We start from the raw sequence: 20676 nt of genomic DNA, 5'->3' as shown, positions 1-20676 counted from the left end.
TCAGCCACTTCCCTGGGACAGCACCTCTGCCAGTCATTTAAACTCAGGCATCATTCCGACAACAAAATCTCAATCCCATCATCCATTTCTACCACTCACCGTACATTTCCCTAGAAAATGGTGTTCCCACTTCCTGTAACAGTTTCCACTGAGACCTTTCTAAACCAGACATCATCCAAAAGCAGAGGATGGCGGGGCTGAAAGAACAGGCTAGAAGACAAGGCAGGGGGCCCTCATGAGCAGTGGCCACCCTGGCTGGCACTCACTCCCTCCACCCAAGCCCTAAACGCCACCCCTCTCCTGGCAGCCCAGATTCACGCATCACCAGGCACTGGCCTTCCGCTGGCACCAGCAGAGCCCACGCACGGCCTCTGCCGTCCCTCAGCAGGCCATGGCCAGGGCCCTCATCCTAGGTCCCACACACTCGGGCTGTACTCCGTTTCCCTGGCTTCATCTGCTACCACCTTCTTTCATGGGCTCCGTGTTCAAACAAGCCAAGCTGACATTCTCACGTTACAACCCGCCCTCGTGGCCCTTGTCCAGAGCCTTCCGGCAGTCTGCCGGCCTGACCCTGCTCTCTGCACACCCACCGACGCCCACCATGCTTCCAGAGCACTTCCTGCATCAACCCCCAGACCCGGAGCCAGAAATGCCCTCGCCCCTGCGTGCAGCTCCTGCCCCACACCTTGCTTTCATCTCTGTGCTTCCCCCACACAGTCCTGCACACAGTGAGCAACCAACAAACATCTGACTAAATCAGTGGAACGTGGGGAAAGCTGTGTAGTCTTAGAAGCCCCTCCCTAGAGCATGTTATGCATTCCAGTTACAAAAAGACACCAAACTGTTCTCCCCGTATACAGCAGGCCACATTCAGGAAAACAGTCAAAGAAACCAGAAGTCAGCTACACAACTGCCTATACACAGTTGCTTTACAACTGTGCCAAATGGGTGAATGGTTACAAAGACAGAAAAAACAAAGACTGTGCTCTTCACAACTGCCAAGGTCATGAAAAACAAGGAAAAGACCGAAAACCTGTTACAGATAGGAAACCAAAGAGACAGGCAACTAAATGCCACGTGTGATCCTGGAGCAGTGAAAGGACATTAGTGGGAATGAAATCTAAACGAATCTGGGATTCAATTAACAGTATAACGCATCAATGCTAATTTTTTTTTTTATTTTCAGCCACGTTGGGTCATCGTTGTTGGGTCATCGTTGCTGGGTCATTGTTGCTGCGTGTGGGCTTTCTCACTGCGGTGGCTTCTCTTGTTGCAGAGCATGGGCTCTAGGTGCATGGGCTTCAGTAGTTGCAGCTCGCAGTCTCAGTAGTTGTGGCTCGAGGGCTCTAGAGCTCAGGCTCACTAGTTGTAGCGCAGGGCTTAGTTGCTCCACGGCATGTGGGATCCTCCTGGACCAGGGCTCAAACCTGTGTCCCCTGCATTGACAGGCGGATTCTTAACCACTGCGCCACCTGGGAAGTCCCAATGCTAATTTCTTAGTTTTGCCAAAATTACCACTGCTATGTAAGATGTTAACCTTAGAGGACCTGGGTAAAGAATATAACGGAACTCTCTGTACTACTTTTGCAACTTTGCTGTATATCTAAAATTATTCCAAAATAAAAATTTATTTAAAACAAGACCTTGGGACCTCCCCAGCAGTTCAAAGGTAAAGACTCCACAGTTCCACTTCAGGGGGTGCGGATTCAATCCTTGGTCAGGGAACTAAGATCCCCCATGCCATGTGGTGCAGCCAAAAAAAATTAAATAAAAATTTAAAAGAATAAAATAAAAAATAAAACAAAACCTTGTCCAGGACATGTGTTTCCAGCATATCCACTAATCCCCTATCAATGCCAAGTTCTGCTGGCTGACGGACGGCACTGAGTCTCTCCGAGAGCCAAGGCAGTTCTGGGGAACCAAGGCCAAGCACCAGAGCCCGCTGCACACGGACCCGGCCCAACCTCACGTGTTACGACAGCGCCATGCACTCCCGGGGTGGCTGGCAGAATAACGTCCCCAAGGGCTCCACGACCTCATCCCTGGAGCCTCTAGATATCTCAGGCTACTCATCAGCAGACGGGGGACGAGTCTGCATCACCCAGGTGAACCCCACGTAATCACAAGTGTGTTTAACAGTGGAAGATGGAGGCCGAAGACAGTCAGAAGAGCTACGTTCTTAGCTGTACTTTTAGTTCTTTCATTTTATATGGAGGTTTATATAACACTAATGAATGTACCCAATAAGGTAACAGAATGAAGATATTGACCTGTGATAAGTCTCAATGAATTATGAAAAGTAACAGTTTAAATAAACGTCCTGTGTTTTAAAAAAAACAAAACAAAACAAATCCACCTTGGAAGGTCAGAGAGACACAAGGTTGCTGGCTTCAAACATGGAGGAAGGGGCCATGTGAAGAGCCTCCAAAAGATGGAAGATGCAAGGAAATGAAGTCTCCATGGAGCCTTCAGAAGGAACCAGCCCTGCTGACACCTTGCCTTCAGCCCAGCACGATCCATGCCAGGCTTCTAAACTGCAGGACTGTAAATAAGAAAAAATCTGTATTGTTGTAAGCCTTTAAATTTCTGGTCATTTGTTACAGCAGCCATAGAAAATAGTAACAGCACTGAAATATAAAAACCACAAGGGTTTCTCCAGATTGTGAGAGCATGCCTTCCTTCCAACCTTCACACCCTCCTGTGGTACCTCTTCAAATCCTCCATCTCCCCTGTTTCCCATCTCCCTCTAGACAACATATTTGGAGCCTAGAAGAAAACTGTCAAGGCGAGGAAAACGAGATGCTGTGGGTTAAATTCTAAGAGATTCCCTCCCCACTGTTCTAAAACTTCATTGTGCCCTTAGTCTTTAATTATCTTTTTTTTTTAAAGATTAGAGTTATTGCTTAAACTGTCTTCTTTAAAAAGTTAGTCATCTGATGAGAACCCAGGTTCAGCAGAATCAGATCTAATCACTTCACCAAAGAAAAACAAAGTTCACATGTAAATCTCATTAAGGTTATATCTGCCGAAAATTACTTCAGCTGTGAGTGAAAGCACAGACCCCTTTCCTAAACTTCATACTAAAAGATAAGAGACACAATTCAAAGATCATCTTTCCCAAGTATTTGGGGGAATTTTTTCCCATAAGAAAACATTCTGAGCTTTAGCATATTTAATATATTAACCTCTAGACTAAAACACTTCAAATTCCAGATGGACTCTTCTCAAAGTAATGGAAATACCTATGTAGGTAAGCTAAAGCTAAACGGAACAAATCATACACCTCAGCAAAGAAAGAATTCACAAAGTCTATAAATTCTTTGAAATCAGAATCACCCGAGGGCTACAGTTTCAGACCCCTAAAGACTGGCTTTTCGGGACTTCCCTGGTGGCACAGTAGTTAAGAATCTGCCTGCCAATGCAGGGGACATGGGTTTGAGCCCTGGTCTGGAAAGATCCCACATGCTGCGAAGCAACTAAGCCCGTGCGCCACAACTACTGAGTACTGAGCCTGCGCTCTAGAGCCCACGAGCCACAACTACTGAAGCCCACGCGCCTAGAGCCCGTGCTCCGCAAGGAGAAGCCATCGCAATGAGAAGCCCGTGCACCTCAATGAAGAGTAGCCCCCGCTCGCTGCAACTAGAGAAAGCCCGCGCGCAGCAACGAAGACCCAACGCAGCCAAAAATAAATAAAGTTATTTTTTTAAAAAAAGACTGGCTTTTCTCCTCTGTAAGCATCCAAAAAGGCCAAGATTTCTTACAGTGTTCTGCACATCCTTTAATTAGTCCAGTGTTTTAGTAACTTTTTTTAAAGTTAATTCCTTCAAGAGTGCTGCTTTGGGGTTTTGCTGTTTTTTATTCTTACTTCCTGTTTTACAGGATGTACAACCGCATTTAGAAACATGGTACATACCAGCAAGGCTTAATTTCTTAAGAGTAATAAGGTTCTTCTCTGCTTTTCTCATGCTCTCTATTTTAGATAAGTTTACACAGTACAGCCATAATATTCTCAAGTCTACATTATCACCGAGAATTAAATGAAAGTCTTTTTTATTTTACTGGATATGAATGCAGTTAAAAGAAAAAAAACCCACTATTCATAACTTTAGCCCAAACCTTATGAACAAAGCACCTTCCCAAAATGTTCTCACTATTTAGAAATGTTCTTTATTCCAGGACATTCGCATTCTGGGTCTGAAGACTGCCACTGGAAGGGGGAGAGGAAGGGACACTTAACTACTAATGAGCTGAGAAAAGAAGTCTATTTGCTACATTTTAGATGAAAAGTAATCTCTGATATCACAAAGTTATTAAGCATTTACAAGTTAAATTTCAACCCCAGCCATTCTTAAAGGTCACGTTTTTTTTTAAACACGTAACTGAAAAAGGGGGGATTTTATGAATTTTATTTAACCTTGACAAAATACTTTTCTTTGACCTAAGTGATCAAAAATGTTTTAAGTTGAGGGCTTCCCTGGTGGTGCAGTGGTTGAGAGTCCGCCTGCCGATGCAGGGGACACGGGTTCGTGCCCTGGTCTGGGAAGATCCCACATGCCGCGGAGCGGCTGGGCCCGTGAGCCATGGCCGCTGAGCCTGTGCGTCCAGAGCCTGTGCTCCGCAACGGGAGAGGTCACAACAGTGAGAGGCCCGCGTACTGCAAAAAAAAAAAGTTTTAAGTTGAGCAAAGACCAACATTCTTATTTTGTGAAGAGGTGCACATTGGTTTCTTTGCAAGTGGAAAAAGAGCACCCACAGATTTTCAGGATAATAAATAATTCACTGCACAGATGCCAAAGGCAAGACTGGACACGTGGGTCTCGCCCTCAGCCAGCAGCAAGGACGCTCTAACTCAGCACCGCTCCCAACGGCCACCTACCTCCATCCTGGCTGCGGAGGGGGCATCACAGAAGGATTTTCAGTCCTTTCAGCCTTGGAAAAATCTGAGCTATATTAATAGGCCAGACTTCTTCTATTTTCACATTGAAAACCCACTTAACTCTTTATTCAAAGGACCAGAGTGTGAACTGCAGGATTTCTCAAGTTCTAGAATGATGTCTTTAAATGTTTTCGACAACCACCAATTCCCCTCACCCCTTACCACCTAAAATGTTAAAAAACCACACAAATCTACTATTATCTAAACCAAGAACTCAAGTCTTTATCACCCAAATTATGCCCACGATTAGGCTTTTCAATAACAACCTTTTCCCAAATACATAAGTTTCATTTTTAAAATTTTAGAAAACAGAAACATAAGGGGGAAAAAAATAAAACACAACTCCATTTTGGTGTATTCCCTCCAAAGAGATTTTTTTTTCTTCATTAAAATGCCAAAACTAGGGACTTCCCTGGTGGCGCACTGGTTAAGAATCCGCCTGCCAACACAGGGGACCCGGGTTTGAGCCCTGGTTCGGGAAGATCCCACATGCCGGGGAGCAACTAAGCCCGTGTGCCACAACTACTGAGCCTGTGCTCTAGAGCCCGCGAGCCACAACTACTGAGCCCATGCACCACAACTACGGAAGCTTGTGTGCCTAGAGCCCGTTCTCCACAACAAGAGAAACAACCATAAAGAGAAGCCCGCACACCGCAACGAAGAGTAGCCCCCGCTCTCCCCAACGTAAAGCCCACGCACAGCAACGAAGACCCAATGCAGCCAAAAATAAATAAATAATGTTAAGGGGCCCGCCTCCATTCTGGAGAATTTATATTGCTTTGGCCTTCTTTATTACAACCGTTTAGGAAATAAAAAACATAAATCAAAAAATTCTAAACCTTTCACAGGACTCCACACTGCTCACATGACACGCGGCCAGAAGGTGCCCGAAGTACTCATCACCATGAGCAGCAGCAGCAAACCACACTTGGCGAGCCTCTGACTGTGGCCCCCGCACCGCAGTCCTACTAAAGCTGCTTTCACAGAAAGCATTCTGTTTCTTCCACAAAGACAACCGTTACTTTATTTCCTTTATCTCTCATTCTGTGCCAATTTTAAAAGCCATGCCCCACACCTTTCGCAAGTAAACCTGTAATAACAACAAATAGGAAATTGGCTAAAACGTACATAGTGTAATTCCTAGTCAATCAAGTAAATGTTCATGATACTAAGTATGTCCTTTCAAAATTTCTCAAACACTTCCATACACTGCCTTTAAACAATTCAACAAATACTTCCTGAGCCAATTCTAAGCCCAGGGTCATGCCTAGGCTGGGCCCTGGGTGACAAAGAGACCATGCCTCTCTTCATTCAGCTTTGAGCCCTGTGATCACACATTTGATCAACTGTGTTGATGGCGGGGTGGGGGGGGGGGGCGGTGAGGATTTGCAAGGGAGACAATGATGGACATTCAGCAAGACCCTGGTCCAGGCAGAGGGTCACCTAGGAAATGAAAGGCCAATGGAACCGGAGCATGAAGAGTTGAGAGGACTTGAGTGAAGGACATGGGTGGGGGCAGGGGGTCACACAATCAGGGTTAGGCCAGTTAATAATCCTTTGGGACACTTTCATAAAAATACTACTTGTAGAGCTTCCCTGGCGGAGCAGTGGTTGAGAGTCTGCCTGCCGATGCAGGGGACACGGGTTTGTGCCCCGGTCAGGGAAGATTCCACATGCCGCGAAGCGGCTGGGCCCATGAGCCATGGTCGCTGAGCCTGCGCATCCGGAGCCTGTGCTCCGCAACGGGAGAGGCCACAGCAGTGAGAGGCCCACGTACCGCAAAAACAATAATAATAATAATACTTGTAGTTCTAGCATATATATAAAACACTATTTGGTTGAAAGGTGAATTTAAAGAAAATTTTTAACATGGGGAGAAAGGAGCGGGAGTTAAGAAAAGCACAGAAGAATACTAACAAAAACATACACTTACGTACACAGCTGAGTCTGACTCTGGCTTAAAAGATATCAAGAATAAGATGCATCAAACAACAAAAAAAAGAACCGCTTAGAAACAGAAACATCTCTATAAGAATTAACAACAACAACAAAAAAGAATTAACAGAGAGTTGTTGAAGTGGATCATTTCCTAAGCCTTTTTAAAAAGGCTTTCTATACCAATTATCTCTAACTGCCTGCGTTCCAGGTGCTGGGGATTGACGCCATCTTTCACAGAGTTTAAGATAAAACTGAAAAAGTTGAATTGCACAGAAATTCCATTTGAAATTCAAATTAACAGAACACACATGAAAACATTTCAAGACAGTAACTTTTATTTGCGTTCATTCGATTTTTTGTACAAAGTTTATCAAACAGGCCAAACTCAGTCCCCACAGAGCACTGACTGAACAGCAATAGTGAACTGACCCAGCACACAGCCAGGCAAGCAGTGCAGCGTCATTCGCACCTATTAACTAGCAAGTATCTTGCTCTTCAAGGAAGCTCATCCATTATACTTACATATGAGAGATGAAGGGACTTACATGGACTAATGGACAGATCAAAACACTTATTTTGGCAACAAATGCAGACCATGCTCTGAACCAGCATTTACTGACGCTCTCTAATTATGTTATTTAGTTGATGATGGGCTCATTGCCATCCTATGCAAAGTAACTCTCCTCTCATATTGGATGAAACGTAACCTTACTGTGTCAAATGTACTTAAAAACTCAAGGCACGCAACGCAACGCCTCTTGAAAAATATTCTCCAGTACAAATAGCACAGCTTCTTTAACTCTATTTGTAGAAAGTTCTACTTGTCACTGTATCAACACTGTAATTAGAGCTAAGATGACAGCCACTAGTCACAAGCAGCCCATCTGGTTTGGAGAGATGAAAGGCCTGCTGTGCAGTGTGATTATCATGGCTGGCCCACAGCACGCCCAAAGGAAAACATCCAACAGTGGCAGCACAAAGGTACAACTGCAAAGGAGGAATTCAAGACTATGTGACACCTTTAAAAACAAACTTCTGGTAAATTTTGTTATGTATATTTTCCCACGATAAAAAAAAACATTTAGAAGAAAAAGATCTTTTCAAAGTTTCAAAGCTGGGTCAAATTTGGCACTATCTGTGGGTAGCTTTTTAACTAACTCAAGAGGCACACACAAAGAACAGAGGAAAATGTCACAGCAACTTGGTCTTTGTTTCCTCCGTTCAGAGAGCTAGCCTATCAAAGGCGAGCCCGCTCCTGAGCGTGACACCGCAGAGGGAGGACAACAGCTGAATGGAGGGCGGGGGATGAAGGGTCACAATCTAAGTTGAGCAAGATGTGTTCCCTTTTTCCTTTCTAACTACAGTTTCAAAGTAATACCAGAGTACTTGTGCAATCGTCCTAAAAAACACAAACAGAACTCCAGGTCTTCCAGGACAGCAACACTGAGTAAGCGCAATCAAGGTCCTAAAGGCATCAAACACAGTCTCAGGGTCTCTGATTTAGAACTATCCAAGTTATGCCATTGACTGGGTTTGCACAAACCAAAAATAGTAACTGTTTCAATGGCACTTCTTCTACAAGCAGTATCATCTTACATCTCTTGGCTGAGAGCATTTCATCACCCCCCAATTCAACAACTGCGTGCACTCTCACTGCTCAGTGGAAAAGGAATGTTAAGGACATTGTGCAAAATCACTTCAGAATACTCTCTCACCATATAAGAAAGCCTGAAATTTGACTTCTCTGCTGAGAAATCCTGTTCTTGCAAACGAACATAAAACTTCTCATAACCTACAGAAACCATGAAACCTAAGCCTGCTGCATCTTAACTGTGAGAAAGAAAATGGTTTTGGAAGCACGGGGCCCTCTTAGGACAGCTTAATCTCCCAAAGCCTCTTCCAAAACTCTTCGGAAGTTGGGATACGAGACTAGCTTTCACAACACAACAGAAGCAGAAAACCTTGATGGGGCACCAGGAAAAGAGCAGCCCTCAAGAAAAATTAAGACTCCCCCCAAAACGGCAGAGACACAAGATTCAACAACACGATCCCTCTTTGAAAGGGGACTGAATCCATGTGGCAGGGCCAACCCTACACACACACACACACACACACACACACACACACCACACACACACACACACACGCACACACACGCGCGCGCGCGCGCGCTCTCACAGCTACCGCCCTGCCAGGGGATGATGAAATGAGGAACGGAAATTAACATTTCAGGCAACGTCTCACATTGTTCCTTGAGGCCAAGGGCTGCTGTTGCAGCCGCCGCCGCCGCTTCCCTCCCACCCGCCCCCCAGTCCCGCCTACCCTCCCCCCGAAACACCCCCGCACCGCTGCCCCGCATTCCTGCCCCTCCGCGGGCCCACGCGCCTCCTGCGGCCCCAACGCCCCCTCTCCCTCCAGGGCCCCGGCTCGCCCTCCCCCTCCGGCTTAAAGCCCGAAGCCGCCTGCTCCCATTTCAAAACAGCGATAATAATAGGACGCTGGGAATAACAACTACAGCCTACACCGCGAAGGCGCCCCTCCCGCGGGTCAGAGGTCGGCGCCCCGCTCCCCAGGTGCCCGGGGCCCTGCACAGCCCACGGCCGGCCTCTCAAGGCTTCCCGGGCCCCCCAGGCCCGCCCGGAGCCCCCAGCAGCCCCCCGTCTGCCCCTCACTGCTGCCCCGGGACCCCAAGGTCCCCACGCCCACCCGGAGCGCCCCGTCGGCCCCTCCGGCTCCCCAGGCTCACCCAGAACTCACCCTCAGCCCCGTGTCGGCCCCCCAGGCCTGCCCAGAGCCCCCGTCGGCTCCTCAGGCCCCTCGAAGACCCCCGTCGGCCCCCGCCCGTCCAGAGCCCTCCCTCTGCCCCTCAAGGCTGTCCCAGGACCCCGGTAGGGCCCCCAGGGCCCGAGGCCCACCCGGAGTCCCCCGTCGGCCCTCTGGGCCTCCCAGGCCCACCCAGAGCCCACCCTCAGCCCCTGTCTGCCCCCCAGTCCAGCCTGAAACCCTCGTCTGCCCCCGGCCCCCAAGCCCGTCCGAAACTCGCCGTCGTTCCTCCCGGTTACCCCCCAGGCCCTCAGGCCCACCCAGATCCCCCCCCCACAAGCCCGCCCGGAGGCCCTGGAGGCCCGTCACGGCTGCCCCGGCCCCCGGCCCCCAGGCCCGCCGAAGCCCGCTGCGCTGCTCCGCCCGGCGCGGAAGGCCTGCAGGCCGCAAGGCCGCCCCACGCCCCGCGCCCGCCCCAACCCCGGCGCGACCGCGGCTCTCACCGGCTCCGGCTCCGTCTCCGGCCCAGGGCTCAGCGGCGGCGCGCGGGCGAGGCCATGCAGCCCCGGGCCGTCCCCGGCCCGCGGCCCGAGCGGGAAGGCGGCGCGGGCTCCAAGCGCCGGCGCGGCGGCGAGGCGGGCAGACGCGAGCCCGCCCTCGGGCTGCGCCGCGGCGGTCGGGCGCTCACTGAGGGGGCGTCGGGCCGCGCGCTCGGCCGCGCCTCCCCGCCTGGGGCCCTCGCTCCATCGCGCTCCGGCTCGGGCGGCCTCTGGCTCCGGGACCCGGCGGCGGCTGCGGCGGCGCGGGCCGCATGAGACGTTACCTCCCATTGGCCCGCCGTATCCACCACCGCCATTGGCCCGCCGCCGTCGGGCACAGGGCTGCGCACGTCACGGCGTCGGGAAGGAAGTGCGCGCGGGGCCACGGGGGACGCCGAGATTGACAGCTTCTACCACAGGCAGGGGCGGGACCAGAAGCACGTCCGCGGACGGATTGGGCAAGGTCTTGCGTCCTGGCGCACGGGTCGCTGGGGTAGCGAGCAGCCGGATTGGCTACCTGCCTGGCGGAGGAGGCGGGTCTTTTGTTCTCGGACGTGACGATTGGCCTTCCCAAGTGCCGGAAGCGGCGAGGGGAATGGTCGGGAGCGGGTCTGGGCGGAAGGCGCCTGAAAGCGCGGTGTTGCGGTGCAGCCGCGGCGCCAGCTGGTCCGGAGGCGCGCCCGCGAAGAGAGGGCCCGGGGCTGGGGCCATCGGTCCTCTGTCCGCTCACAACGAGTCCGTCCTGCGTTGGCTGCACCTGCCGCTGTCCAAGGGGTGCTGGACCAACCGTCCGCCAACCTAGTCAGCTCTCAGACCTGCTTCCTTACAGGAAACTAAGATCCGCAAGCCGCGCGGCGCGGCCTAAAAAACAAAAAGAAAAACACTGACCTCAACCAAATAGAGAATTGAAAGTAGGAAATACGAATACGGAGGCAATTTGCTTTGAAATAATCTGAAAACATACTAAGGCAAAAGCAAAGCGAAGTTCCACAGAAGCAGAACCTATGTGGTAAAAATATACAGTAGAGAAAAGGAAAGAATTAAGCCACTGAATACATTAATGCACAAATGTTTACTGAGTGTCTGCTATGGGCCAGGCACTAAATCAGGCACTGAGAACGACCAGGAACAGAAGGTAGTTCATCAAATAGCCATACAGGTATCTAATTACAGGCTATGATAAGTGCTTTGAAAGAGCAGTGTAGGGAGTTAAAAATACTGAGTGAAAATCAGGTCTTGTCTGGGGAGTGGCTTGCAGGTTTCCCTACTTAAGTATTGACACTCAAAGTGCTGACAGAAGGTTAAAGAAGAACTACCAAGTAAGATGTGGTGCAGAACATCCAGTGAGGCCGCCCCAGTCACATGTGACAAGTCCAGGTTGACATGGGCTGTGAATATAAAATACTGGATTTGGAAGACTTAGTACTAAGAAGAAAAGAATGTAAAATGTAAAAAAGTAAATTTTGGGGACTTCCCTGGTGGCGCAGTGGTTAAGAATCCGTCTGCCAGTGCAGGGAACACGGGTTCAACCCCTGGTCCGGGAAGATCCCACATGCTGCGGAGCAACTAAGCCCATGCGCCACAACTACTGAGCCTGCTCTCTAGAGCCCACGCATCACAACAAGAGGAGCCACTGCAATGAGAAGCCCGCGTACTGCAATGAAGAGTAGCCCCCGCTCGCCGCAACTAGAGAAAGCCCACATACAGCAACGAAGACCCAACGCAGCCAAAAGTAAATAAAATAAATAAATTTTAAAAAAAGAAAAAGTAGGGCTTCCCTGGTGGCACAGTGGTTGAGAGTCCGCCTGCCGATGCAGGGGACATGGGTTCATGCCCCAGTCCGGGAAGATCCCACATGTCGGGGAGCGGCTGGGCCCGTGGGCCATGGCTGCTGGGCCTGCGCATCTGGAGCCTGTGCTCCGCAACGGGAGAGGCCACAGCGGTGAGAGGCCCGCGTACCGCAAAAAAAAAAGTAAATTTTTTGTATTTACAACATGTGGAAATGATAGTATCTGAGACAGTTGCATTAAATAAAATATAGTGTTGAAATTAATTTTACCTGTTTCTTTTTTCTTTTTAATTGTGGCCACTGGGAAATTTTAAATCATACCCTGGCTGCATTCTGTTTCTGTTGGACAGCCCTGGGCAAAGGGGCAGACTAACCCATGTCCTGAAGGTGGAGAGAGGGACAGCACCTCTCCTCTCGTGGTGTCTGGAGGGATAGCACTCATTGGTTCAGAACACATTGAGGGCTTTTAAGTGCCTACTGTGTGCCTGGCACCATTCTAAGGCCTGTATTAAATGTGGAGTAATGGGGGCTGGGGAAGGACTCAGATAAGATGACCTTTGAGCTGAGTCACAGAGTGAGGGAGAAGGCAAGTGAATTGAGGAAGAGCACCCCAGGAGGGGGCAGGAAGGAGCCCCGACAAGCACAGAGCAAAGTTGGAGCAAATGAGAAGAGGGAAGTGGCTGGTGAGGGTCCCAGTTCAGAGTTAGGATTTCACTCTGAATGAAAAGTAAGCCACAGCAGGTCCCAGGGAGGTGAAGGGACCTACTGTTGAAAGGATTGCCAGACTTCCCTGTGGTCCAGTGGGTAAGGCTCCGCGCTCCCAATGCAGATGTCCGGGTTCCATCTCTGGTCAGGGAACTCTATCCCACATGCCGCAACTAAGACTCCCACGTGCTGCAACGAAGATCCTGCGGGCCACAGCTAAGACCTGGCTCAGCCAAAGAAAGAGAAAGAAAGAGTCTCTCTGGAGATGATGGGAGCCCAGAGGAGCTGGCAAGAGGTGGCAGTGACGTCTGGACTGGTGAGACAGTGTGATCTGGCATGTGTTTTGAAGATAGAGTAGGCAAGATTTTGTGGGCTGTAAGAGAAAGAGAAATGTCTGGGATGGAATCGACATTGGCAGGAAAGACGTGGCGGGGGAGAGCTTAGTTTTGTACAGTTAAGTCTGAGATGCTTGGGCCTCCTTGTGGGGCTCTAGGGGGATAGCAGCAGAGGTGACCAGGACCTGCAAGGCGTCCGGGCACAGGGGTGTGTCTTAGCCTGCAAGCAGCCCCTGCAGTGAACGGCTCAGCAGCAGCCCTGCTGAAACAGTGTGAACAGGACAGGAGGCCAACAGGGGAGCTGTCACAGCAGTTCCAGAGAAAAGAGACATAGGAAGAATAACAGGGACCTAGTGAAGGCGGACGATGGCAGGGTGGTGGGACAGGGGTCAGGGGCCAACCGCCTGCTGGGCCAGGGGGACGGAAGGGGGCTGCCAGAGCCAGCATTGCCACATCTTCCAGTTTTTTATTGGAAATTAAATTTTTATTGGACATTTCAACAAAAGGACTTAATTTGCCAAACATCGTGTGGCCAAGCAAAACATTAGATCTACAAATTCCTGATTTTGATCCCTAAAGGGTAGTTCTCCAGCCCTCGCCTGGGAAGCCTGCTTTCCTTAGTGCAGTTACCTGCGCATACCCCGAGGTTCTGACTCGGAAGCTCTGGAGCGAAATCCAGAGCGTGCACCCACGTAGTCCAGGGGCCATCCGCCGTCCCCAGAGCGTCCCCCAGCCCAGTGAGGAAGGCCTGGCCCCGACAGTGCCTGCGCTTGGACATCTCCTCTGATACCGCTCCTCGACTGGATTCATCACGGCCCATCCGCACCCCACACAGAGCACCTGGATTCATCCTGCAAACACTCGTACAGGGCCTACTGTTTGCTAGGCACTGACCTGGGAGCTGTGGATTTAGCCATGAACAAAACCAGGTTCCTGCCAAAGGCACTCACGCTCCAGCATGTCCGTGTCCCTGGAACCAAAAGGAGCTAATTGTTGACCAGACACAAGCCATTCATGGCTCCAGAAAGGCCCGGTGATGCTGGATGCCCTTCCGCATGAGAAATGATGCGTCCTACCTGGTCCCCCCCTGGGCGATGGCACAGATCACCTCTCCACGCTCCCCTGCCCACCCACACCCCTGTGCCGTGGCCTGGGAGAGCCACAGGGCTGCTGCACCTGCTGGGCTCCTCTCTCCCTTGCCGAGTGGCCAGAGCAGGCCCACAGTCTGGCACCTCCCTTCTTTCTCTTCCCTGCGGCCATGTGATAAGAACTGACATCTGGGTTTGGGCCCAGCTGGCCCAGCCTCAGCCCTGTGCTCGACCCCGGCTTGCCAGCATTCTCAGCACTAGGATTTGGAGCCCAAGCTCATTTCACAGTAAATTATTATGCGTTTTGATTTCCAGTTACCATAGCTCTGTGGTGTGTTTTCCCCAAAACCTCAGGAGGAAGAGGAACTGTGGCAAAAAGCAGCACTCAGGTATTCCTGGGGTCCCCGACCTTGGGACCACCGGAACCACCCGCCAATTTGTAAAACTCTGTGCCCAGTACTTTTCCTGCAGTCCTACCTGTTTTGATGTCATGTTAGAGTCGAAATGTCATGATGTATTCTTTTCTTTCGTGAATTCATCACAAATCCAAGTAGGAAGCTTGAGAGTAAAAATGTCTTCCTAAGACTTTGTTCCTAGTAAGGCTGTCCCACACTTGCACAATGTTTTATGTGATGAATTTCAGCCTGCAGAAGGCTGGGGCCTTGCTCAGCTGGGAGGTGAACGTGAACTCATTCAGCAAACAACTAGGTGCCTGCTGTGTGCTGGACAGTGTCACAGCCACAACAAAACACGAAGATCTCTTAACACTTTCACAGTCAGTCAGGACTTGAAGCACCGTTTGGTGATAACGTAACTGGAGTAGAATATGCCAGAAGCTTTGCTAGGCAGACACGTTCAAGTAAGTGACATGACACCGCCTGCAGCCCCTCTCCTTGGATTTGTGAAAGAGCCACGGATGTCCCTTCAGGGAGGCCGTGTTCCTCGCCATCCCTGGAAAGCAGCCCTTGGAGATGCAGCTGAGCTCTGCTGGTGATGGTGGATAGGACAGCAGCCCGCTGGCTGGTACCAGTTCTGCAACTAACTACAGTGCTTATTTTCCAGGATGGTAAATTCAGAAACTTTTAGTAATGCTGAATTCAGTAAAGACTTTATATTAAAAACAAGCTCCCCAAATTGTCCCTTGGTACTTGAAGTTGTCTTAGCTGGAGAAGGGCCCAAAAGGAATAATCTTTTTTTTTTTTAATGGTCTTCTTTTTTTTTTAATTGAAGTATGGTTAATTTACAATGTTGTGTTAGTTTCAAGTGTACAGCAGAGTAATTCGGTATACATATATATACATATACATATTCTTTTTCAGATTCTCTTCCATTAAAGGTTATTGCAAGATATTTTATATACAGTAGTGTGTATGTGTTAATCCCAAACTCCTAATTTATCTCTCCCTCCCCCCCCCAGCCCCTTTGGTAACAGTAAGTTTGTCTTCTATGTCTAGGAGTCTTGTTTTCATTTTGTAAATAAGTTTATTTGTATCATTTTTTTAGATTTCACATACAAGTGATATCACATGATGTTCGTCTTTCTCTGTTTGACTTCCTTCACTTAATATGATAATCTCTAGGTCCATCCAAAGAATAATCGTGAATCTAAGTTCCCTTGTTAAATGTATGATGCTCATGGGGAATTCCCAGGTGGTCCAGTGGTTAGGACTCCGCGCTCTCACTGCCCAAGGCCCGGGTTCAATCCTTGATCAGGAAACTAAGACTCTGCAAGCCACACGGTGTGGCTAAAAAAAAAAAAAAAAAAAGTATGACACTCATAGATATCTTTGGTAAAAAAAAAATTCTAGTTACATAAGAATTGCCATGTTTGGGCTTCCCTGGTGGTGCAGTGGTTGAGAGTCCGCCTGCCGATGCAGGGGACATGGGTTCGTGCCCCGGTCCGGGAAGATCCCACATGCCGCGGAGCGGCTGGGCCCCTGAGCCATGGCCACTGAGTCTGCGCGTCCGGAGCCTGTGCTCCGCAACGGGAGACGCCACAGCAGTGAGAGGCCTGCGTACCGCCAAAAAAAAATAAAGAAATGCCATGTTTGCCTTAGACCACAGCTTGCAAAGAGAGGTTCGGGGGAGGTCCCCAAGACTCTTTGTGGGTGTCAGCAAGGTAAAACTCTCTTCCTGACAATACTAGGAGGTGTCTGTTTCCCTCTGCTCCTGAGTGCACACACGTGACGTGAGACAACGACGTCCCTCTGACAGCTGAGGAACATGCCTTCCTGTGTCTTAAACATGTCTCGGTTTTGATATGAACATGGTAAACATCAATAGATACAACCCACATAATCAAAAAGTCTTGGGCTCTTACGTAGCAGAATCTACATATTTAAAGGCTTGGCTGGAGGAGAGGGTGGTGCAGCTGTGAACGCGCCAGGCCTGCACTGACCAAGCACCAGTCATGCCAAGGTCAAGTCCCAAAGAATATCAAAACATTTTAAAATAATGCATAGGGACTTCCCTGGTGGCACAGTGGTTAAGAATCCGCCTGCCAATGCAGGGGACATGCGTTCGAGCCCTGGTCCGGGATGATCCCACATGCCAGGGAGCAACTAAGCCCGTGCGCCACAACTACTGAGCCTGTGCTCTAGAGCCCGCAAGCCACAACTGCTGAAGTCCGCGTGCCTAGAGCCTCTGCTCCACGAGAGAAGCCACCGCAGTGAGAAGCCCACGCACCTCAACGAAGAGTAGCCCCCGCTTGCCACAACTAGAGAAAGCCCGCGCGCAGCAACGAAGACCCAACGCAGCCAAAAATAAATTAATTAATTAATTAAATAAAATAATGCATAATGTGTATTTAATACATGAACAGCAAGATGACCATGACTACGGACTCCGGAGCGGGCGTGTGCTCCATCTTTTGTAGACAAGATCCCACGGATCCCTCTCCCACGACAGTAGTCGTTAAGAGCACACACTCTGGCACCAGACTGCTTGGGTTCAGACCCCAGCTCTACCCCTATTAACTGTGACCCAGGGCAGCGCGTTCACTCAGGGCCTCGGTTTCCCCACCTGCAATGGGGGATGAGAGAACCTACCTGGCCGGATTCTCACGAAGAATAACCCACCCAGCACGGTTTGCACAACGCAGCCGACACCTGTTAACCGTGACCACAAACCTAAGGAAATGCTCACATTAGTGCTGGGATCGTCCTTCCCGTATTTGATTTCTAGAGTTGCCCTGCATCGAGCTCCAGTTCTTGAATGCCCACGGGAGCGAGCAGGGTGCACGGACGCTCGGCAGCCTGGGGGCCGCGGCTGGGCTGTGGGGACTGCTGTTCCCAGAGTGCCGCGGTCCAGAAGACGGAGCTGTGTGCCACCACATGGGCGGGCGGGAACACAGCAAGGAGGGAGAGAGGAGGCTCGGCCCTGGAGATCACGGGGAGATGGGAAAAGGTGAAGCAGCGCATACAGATGGAGCTCAGCCCAGCCTCAGGGGCTCGTGGGCTCGCACATGGCCCTGCAGCTGTCCCGCACGTCACTCAGGCACCTGCCGATGGGTTTGCTGTGGAGGACGTGCCCTGCCGGCCTGGACGCCAGCCGCCCAGCTCCTGCACTGACCTCAGCCTAAGAACCAGCCCCTGCCTGCTTCTCGGGGTCCTGGGCGGGTGCTGTGCTCGTGCACCTAACTCCCACGATATGGTAATCTGGGGACAGCGTGGGCATTCGGTGTTACAGGAATTAATACAGTTTGTCACTGAAACCCAGATTTACGTCACAACTTTAAAGGGGCTCTAAAAGGACCGACGTGCACGTAGAAGTGCTCTAGCTGCCCCTGGGCTCCTGTGTTCGGGGCTGTGACCCCTGTGGCAACCGCGAGTTCCAGCCAGGCCAGCTTTCTCCCCGTCCATCCTCAGGGTGCTTCGGTTCTTCCCTTCTGCCAGTAGAGACGGATTGTAAACACAGTCTACGGGATTTGTTTTGTTTATTCTGTTTATTAAACTGTAACCTCATATAGGATTGCCTTAGGGCCCAAGTAACAAACTGTCAAACGAAATAAAACATAAAGCAGCAGGGGTGGCGACGGCAAAACCCAGATTGCACGCTGTGACCGGAGGCATCTGTGAAGCCAAGTATCCTCCTGTCTCCGAATAATCTCCAACTTGACCTGACCAACTCTTGTGCCCTCTCCAACCAGGGCTGGCTGGAGGGGCCCCAGGAGGAATTCCGGAAACACAGGACCCCTTGGGGGAAGCTGCTGGGAGATCCTGGTGCCCAGCCGCCTGTGCTGGTCTATCTTTTCAACGATCCACGGGAGAGGGGGGAGTATGTGCGCCATGGTTGAAATTCTATGTAGAAGCGGCCACCTCTTCCTCTGTCAAATCAACCCCGTCAATCACAGAGAAAAGGCAGCCGTGCCTGCACCCCTGAGCCTCGTGGCCACTGCCGCAGCAGCTTGTCCTGGAAGGAGGCCTGTCTGAGCGCTCAGCCCTCGCCTTGCACCGCATCTGCGCTGAGTCTGTCCTGTGTGCTGACGCTGTGCTCGGCCAGCCTGGCCTCCCTGGGACTGCGAGGCAAGCCAAGCAGCCAGCCACTGGGGGAAACTGGAAGCTCCCCAGGTTTCCAGGGCCTCCTGGAGACCAGCCCCTGTCACCGCACCTCCCGTCCGCCCACGCAGGGTCTTCCTGCCCTCCCCTTCCCCACCTCCCATCTGTCTAGAGTCTGCTGTCCACGAAGCAGTCCAAATCATGCTTATAAAACAGAGCAATTGGTCCTGGGCTCAAAGCCCTCCAGCCCCTCCAGCACAGAGGAAGGGTCCTGACCACTGGGCATTCTGACCCTGGCCTGAGCCCAGCCCTGCCTCCCTCCACCTCCCTCCACCCAACCTGGCCACAGAGCGTCTCCCACCTGCACATTCCCAGCTTCTGCCTTCCCTTCCCCTTCCACGAGAGCAGAATTTATGTTATGCATATTTCAACACAATTTTTCAGAGGTTCCCTTCTCTGTGGAGCCTGATCACCCCGCCTCAGGGTTTGTCACTGGAACGGGAGGCCACTGAGACCAGCCATCACTTTGTTCACGGCTGTGTCCTCAGCACCCAGGACACAGCCATGCAACATCTGTCAAAGGCAACTTCAGTTTATACCACAAAAATCTCCCTTTCTCTCCAGTTCCTTCCTTCTCTGCAACTTCTTTGGAGGCCTGTCACCAATCTCCCCAAAACTCGCCCCCAGAAACTCCAGCCTCCTACCCCATCTCCCCATCAGCTTTGCTTTGGACCAGTAACAGCACTGGTGTGTTTTCCCCATCCTCTGCCTCTTTCATCCTTTCTTTTGAGCTATTTTTGCCCTTTGTCTTTCTGTTCTGCCCTACAGAATATCGAGAATGGGCCAGCCACCTCTGAGTTTGAGGGAACGGGACAGGAGTTCGGAGGAAGGTGGGTTTTCCTCAGTGGGCTGGCAGGAAAGGCCAGGACCTCTGCAAGCACTCGCTCGTCACTGTCTTTTCCCCGTTTTGCTGTGACTGTCCAACTTCAATGCGGTTTGTGGAACATCTGCAGAGGCAGGCCCACCACTGATGTGCTGATAAACCGTTAACAGCCACAGACCTCTGGGGTCCAGAAGCAGCCAGCCGGTGGCCACTCTGTGTCTTAATATGGAAAAGCACGAAGGCCTAGGACCGTCCTCCTTCCGGGAGACGGCATGCTCTGTCCAGTGGGTGAAACGGAGCCTCCGTGACAGCTGCCAGCTGTGTGTTGTGGGCACACAATCTGACTAGTGGCTACAGGATCCCAGAGCATCCTGTTGGCTGCAGGGCACCTCCAATGGGGAGCTCCCAGGAGACAAAACACAGAACAGTAAGGCCTTCCTTCTTTCCTTATCCTGTCATCCCCCTAACAGGTAACCCGAGGGACCAGAGACATATCAAGCCTGTGACTTTCAGATACTGGCTATAACGTGGACATCCAGACACGATCCCTCTTTCCTGCCAGCGGGACCCAGACAAGGCTTCTGAACAGGTGCCAGGGCGTGGAGGTGAACATTGGGTGTCTGGTTGTGGCTCCCAAGTGGCTAAAGGACCTGGACAGGCAAACCCCAATGTGAACAGACAGAAAAGCCACTGCAAACTCACACTGTAGGAAAGGGGTTGGCCCCTGACAAGGGAACGACGGGGGTGCCCACTCACTGCGAATGGATCTGGAGGCTCCCTTGCAGTCTCCCCCTTTGCTGTGGCCACGCCCGCTCCAACCACAGCTCAGAGGGTGCTGGCAGCACTGTCAACTCACGCCTTTACTCCGTGACCCCAAAGGCAAAGTGCTCTCCCCGTTTGCAAACACGAGTCCTAGGAACTCCCTCACGGTCCAGTGGTTACGATGTGGCACTCTCACTGCCGGGGCCCAGGTTCAATCCCCGGTTGGGGAACTAAGATCCCGCAAGCCATGTGGCTCGGCGAAAAAAAACCTATGAGTCCTAAGGAAAGACTTGGGGGATGACTGTCCTCTCCCTGAACTACCCAATGTGGTGACTAGCGTGACGCTGCAAAGGGCTAGGGCCACACGATGGGTAGTGAGGAACCCAGCGGATGGGCTTTACTGAGAGGTATGAACAGCAGACATCTTCTCCAACCATCACTG

General features: G+C 51.1%; 1 protein-coding gene across 5 annotated transcripts in view; it reads right to left on the bottom strand.

The window, feature by feature from the left end:
• The window catches only part of ANKRD11 (ankyrin repeat domain containing 11), a 170770-nt gene extending 160293 nt beyond the window's left edge, over positions 1-10477 (bottom strand). For all 5 annotated transcript variants that reach the window (XM_079906560.1, XM_079906562.1, XM_079906561.1 and 2 more), the window contains exon 1: positions 10141-10477. The gene's annotated coding sequence lies outside the window, so the exon portion shown is untranslated. The remainder of the gene's footprint in view (positions 1-10140) is intronic.
• Between the last annotated feature and the right edge of the window lie 10199 nt (positions 10478-20676).

Source organism: Stenella coeruleoalba, assembly GCF_951394435.1.
Source record: "Stenella coeruleoalba genome assembly, chromosome: 20".
In the NCBI taxonomy this organism is placed as follows: domain Eukaryota; kingdom Metazoa; phylum Chordata; class Mammalia; order Artiodactyla; family Delphinidae; genus Stenella; species Stenella coeruleoalba.
This window is presented reverse-complemented; position numbering and strand designations above follow the sequence as displayed.